The sequence below is a fragment of the Adiantum capillus-veneris genome, chromosome 24 (assembly GCF_014529385.1).
Source record: "Adiantum capillus-veneris isolate H3 chromosome 24, ASM1452938v2, whole genome shotgun sequence".
Classification (NCBI taxonomy): Eukaryota; Viridiplantae; Streptophyta; class Polypodiopsida; order Polypodiales; family Pteridaceae; genus Adiantum; species Adiantum capillus-veneris.
Window position 1 is genome coordinate 79,452,753 of NC_140954.1, and position 5,688 is coordinate 79,458,440.

Sequence of the window (5,688 nt, forward strand, 5' to 3'; positions counted from 1 at the left end):
TGGAACGTACTCCTATCGCTTTGTTTGGGCTGCTTCTCTCCATCACTTTGGTGCGTGCTTGTCGACCTTCACCCTGTGCCTAGCTAGCTTCACCGATTTGGTTTTTCTTCAACCATACCATGAATGAAGGTCGGGAGGAGATTTTAGAGGAGAGTCCGAGTGAGAAGCTCTTGGTTGCTATGATGGATGGTGGTGACATGGAAGTGTACACCAAAGCATATGAAATATTCAACCCTTTGTTTGATCTTGCAGTTTTGCTAGACAATTTGAAGGACTTTTTTTCAGAAGAATTCAAAGAGTTTGAAGAGGCAATTGAAGGCAAGTGTTTGGTTTTAGATGGCAAGACTTATTGCCATCTAACCGAATTTACTACCAACTCAATTGAGAAAGGCAAAGTAACAAGGAGGTTTGGAATATTTTCTAAGAAGACTTCCTTTGTTTGTCCACCTACCATTTCTTGTCAATTACATTCAAAGCCTTGCAACCTTGTTCCAAAAGAAGTTGCCTTTCTTTTCTTTTTGTTCCTTAAAGTTGACATGCAAGGCAAGCTGATGAAGTGAAAGATACAGATGAAGAGGTGACAAATAAAAATGTTTCCACAATTTTGCAGCTTGAGAAAAGTGAAATTCTAGAAGAGGAGGAAATTGATGTTGCAGCTGAGGAGCAAGAGAGTGCAAATTTTGATGTGGCTCAATTTAGAGCTAGTATTGTCATTGATGAGCCAACAAATGAGGTAGAGGTGTCTGAGGCTTCCCTTACTATTCCAAACCTTCTCTACTTCTATATCAATGGAAGAGAGTATATCCCTCTCCATCATATCCAATGTCTGCTTAATATGAGGGAGGACTACTGTATTGCAACCATTTCTGAAGCTTCTGAGGTGGCCAAAGATTTTATTGACAGAGAAGAAGAGTCAAAAGAGGTGTTTTTGGCACTTGATCTTCAGACATCCAATAAAGATTTTCTTCCTGCTCCTGATGCACTTGCTCTATGCATGAGAAGAGTGGAAGAGGAGAAACCTTCCCTCAAAGATGAGGATTTTGAGAAGAGACTTGTTGAGCTTGGCATCCAATCTTTTGGCAGAGACTTTAAGCTAAAAAAATTTGGAAAGGAGGTTGACATAAGAGAGATGACTGGGTCATGCAATCTCCTTCAAGAAAAAGTCATTGCTGAGGATGAGTTGCAAAAGGTAGATTTAGTTTCACCTTGATCTCCCTTCTGAAATATTTCTTTTTTTTCAAGTTTGTTTTAATTACTCATTATGTATTGTTTTGTAGATTGAACTCCTTGACAAAGAAAATTTTCTTGGGAGAGCTAAAGGCTCGAGAGGAAAAGCAATAGAGGGTTCTTCAAGAAGGGATGCCTCCTCTCTCATGCACTACATGCCTACATTGGATAGTGCCACCTTCTGTGCTTTTCACATGCAGTATTATGAAGATCCTTAGTTGCCAATATTTGCCCTGAAGATATTGTCATGGTTTTTAGGGTACACTACCCTTCAAATCAATGCAAACAAGATCATGCTACTTGAGAGAGCTGTAGCACTTAGAATACTTGGATATGCTGCAGGATTCAATGCCTCAAGAGCAGGATACTTTCTTTGCTACTCTAGCTATGCAGCAGCCAGCTGAGGAGACAAATGTCAACGTTCTTGGGGGCTATCAAAAAAGAAAGTTTTTGAGATATAGGGTGACATGCCTAGAGATATGAAAAAAATCAAAAACTGATGTAAATTTGACAATTTTTTGCACCAAAATATCCTTTTTGAATTTGGATCTCTTTAGAAAGATTCGGTACAAAGTTTCAAAGTGAAGCATTAATCTCCATCTATGTGGTTGAGCAGCATGGTTGTTTGATCTCATCCGTTGTAATTTCCTCCTATAGAACCAATTGAATAATTCCTTTAGTGCATTGCTCCTTCTTTGTCCCCCTCCCTTTCTCATATATTTGAAAAAAGAAGTCCTCGCTTGATAGTGAGATTTTTCCATTCCCTGAGTATTCCATGTTGCAAGGGGTCCTTGTTTTGGAAAATATGGTCCATGCAGGTACAAAATATGCTAAAAATAAAAAAAAGTTAGTTGAACTCAATAGGATGCAATGTAAAATACTATCCAAACTTTAGAAAGTAATTGAATAGTCACCAAGTAATATGTGATGTCTTTTGCTCCCCAAGCATCTGTAATAGTAGTTATTAAAAGCTTTATTGTCTTTTTAAAGTCATCTGCATAAGTAGCAAAGCTAACTTGTTGTCTCAAAACTTTCAAAAAATTGTCAAGCTTCTTCCACACTTCCATGCGTTTGTTGGCTACATCTGGTCTACTTTTGACATTAGTTGTTATTACACAAAGATCCTTCTAGCAGTTCCACATAGCATCAACTTGTTTGTTGTCATGGTTACTCAAAAATCTTCAGGCTTTTGCTCCACCCATTGAAACATCTTGCAAAACATCACGCGTTTCTTCTGAAAGAGTAGGATCTTTTTTTAGATGCACTTGACCACCATGAAAACCCATTTGAGAGAGCAAAGCCTCACATTTTTCTATGCACTCGTCTGCAAGTTTACTTGGCTTAATAGAATATGCATAATCAAGATGGAGTCAAAGCAATTTGTCCAAGATTCTAATCTCTGCATGCATTGTACATATATATACATTTTTTAAATCTATTGTTAGAATTAGATCCCAAATCATAGAAGACGATGGGTAGTCAATGACGGTCACACTATTTCTCGACGGTGGTTTTCCAACCTCGTGTTCTGCAAGCCATCCTTTTGTTCTAGTGCTTGCCATGCAATATAGACATGGATACTTGGTATTGGCACCTCCACATACACCAAACATGCACTTTAATGCTTTTAGGTCGGCACTCAAGTGCCATTCTACAAAAAGTCACCCATGCCATCTACACAGAGTTTTTCACCTGCATTTTGGTCCTGTATAACAAAAGGGATATCGGTCTGTAAAAAGAGCTATTTGAATGTATCGTGATTTTCTACTGGTATTGAGCTGCTCCAATCCACCAAAGCTCCATTTTTTATTGAGTTTTGTGGTATGGGGAATCAAGCTTACCCTGGCTATCGTCCAATGCTCTATTCATAAGGGATATGGATACTCTTTCCATTTTTTGACATTTCTGAGTTTGATCTTCATCCAATTTCATAACAAATATAAATTTTCCTTTACAATCTACTTCTTGCATATTATAGTATCTCACCATAGCAGATTGAACATTTTTTATACTCATTCAAATGTTATTAAAAACATTATACTCAAAAGAAGATTTTTTTTTTGTTTTTCATATGGCATCGTTCCTTCTATATGATAGTACTCTCCAAAATGTTCGGGTATTTCTTCGTTTAACAGAGTCCTAACTTTCCCAACATTGTGAGGCCCAGGCAACCCAAAAGATTTAATCTTGTAATACTTTAAAACCTGAAACTAGGTTTTAGAGATGGCCATGTAACCCCTTCTACTCACCCCCACTGTGTCACAAACTTCTTGCATTTGAGAAGGTTGGACTAGTAAACCCATATCTTTCAGTAAATTTGAAATACCAATTTCTTCTAAGTTTGATTTTTAGGAAGTTTCAAAAGTTTCAGAAGATCACTTTTGTTCATTACCTCATTCAAAAATCTCACCCTTTCTTGAACGTTGGACATATCAAAACCTAAAAGACTAGTCACATGTTCTCTAGTAATCTTTAATCTTTTTTTTCTTTGTCCAGAACCTTCTATTAAGTTTACTACATCTCTCATTCGTTTTACTCGTACTCTTAATCCTATTGGAGTTTCTTTTAAAGTCTGAAGCTGGTGATTTTCTTGTTTTAGAGACGCTATTTGGTTTCAAGTTCTAAAATTCTTGTTGCATTTGAAGACAAAACAGTTTTGAGATATTGAATGTAATGTGTATGATCAATGTGTAAATGAGATAACCTAGAACTATATCCTAGTAAGCCATCAACCCCATCACCAACAAATCTCATCAAATCATGAGGTGTGTGAAAAGATGGATACCTTCCAATGCTAGGATCCGGTGGATACAAGCTCCCATCTGTCCATATATCAATGTGTTTCTTTCCCTCGTTGCGATGTTGTTGTGCTTCATTTGCAGTTGTAACTGGTCTTTGATAGACACTCCACGTAGTAGCATATTCTTGGCTTAGCTTAATGTTCAAGTGAAACTTGCGGTTATCACTAGTGGAAGATGTATTAGTCATTGTAAGTAATGAAGGAGCAACAAGTATAATGGAAATAATGTAGCAGCAGAACAAGGTGCATCAAAGAAGAAGAGATAAAGCTCGCGAAAGGTGAGAGGAAAAAGAGAGATTGAGTGATTCAAAAGTGGAAACAACTATTTGCCGCCAAGTGAAGTAAATGAGAACAAATTTCGAGGTGAGCCACAAAGGAACGTGAAGAAAATGATATCTTTTAATTATTTAGAGATATGTACCTAGATACGCTTTAGATTGCGTAGATATGCTTTAAGTGACCAAAAAGGACAAATTTGGAGCCGTTTTGACCATAAACGGCTCTGCTAATTAGTAAGTTAACCAATTTCTTACATAGCCCTTTTTGAGTCGTTTTTGGCCCTAATGTTAAGTTTGATGCATTATGCACATTGCTATTGCAAGAGTCACTTTTCAGAAAAAACAGGACTAGACAGCGTGGAGTTGAACAAGCTTTTATTGCTTCTCAAGGAAAGGGTGGTAACAGCAATGCACCCACTTCTTATGATTCTGTTGCAAGTGGCAAAAATTTTGTTCCTAATGCTTCTGCTGACAACAATTCGTCTGGGAATTCTTGTGATAAGGACATAAAGAAGATGCGTTGCCATTATTGTAGAGCTAATGATCATTTGATCAAGCAATGTCCTAAGTTGAAGGCCAAAGAGGCTAAGAAGAAAGAGGGTGGTTCCACTGCAAATGCTAGCTCCACTACAAATGCATCCATTGTTGAGTCTTCTGTAAAAGGAGACTGTGATGCTGATGTTGATGCAGAATGAGATTTTAGTGTAGAGTTCACTTACAATCCTGCTGTCCATGATGCATGCTTGTCAGTTGCTATAGATTCACATGTGTGGTATTTTAACAGCGGTGCTACAAAGCACATTACCTCACATCGTGAATTGTTCACCTCTCTTGAGTTTGTCCCTCATGGGAATTCAGTCACTTGTGCCAACAATGCCTCTTATTTGGTTCAGAGGGTTGGAAAGATTGTGCTTACTACTGCAAATGGTAGTTTTTTCACACTTGTTGATGCACTTTATGTACCTGGGATCAAGAAGAATATTTTATTTGTATCCACACTTGCCAGACTTGGACTTGTAGTCAAATCTGTGGATGACAAATATACAATTCATGATCTCCGTTTTGGTGATGAAATTGTTGCATCTAGCCTTTTGTATTGTGGGCTGTATAAGCTCACTTTGTATGACAAGTGTGGACAAAATTTTGCAAAGGTAGTTGTAGATTCAAGGGCTATTTCAGATGCAAAAATTTGGCAAGCACGTTTTGGGCATCTGAATTTTGCCAGTTTACTGTGTTTGCAGAAATTTGATATGGTTGCTTCTTTGCCGCCTCTTGAAGCACCTATCAAACATGTTTGTGATGACTGTATTTTGCGTAAAATGCAGCGTTCTATGTTTCCAAAGGATGGTTTAGTTAGGGCCACATGCAGGCTACAGCTTGTGC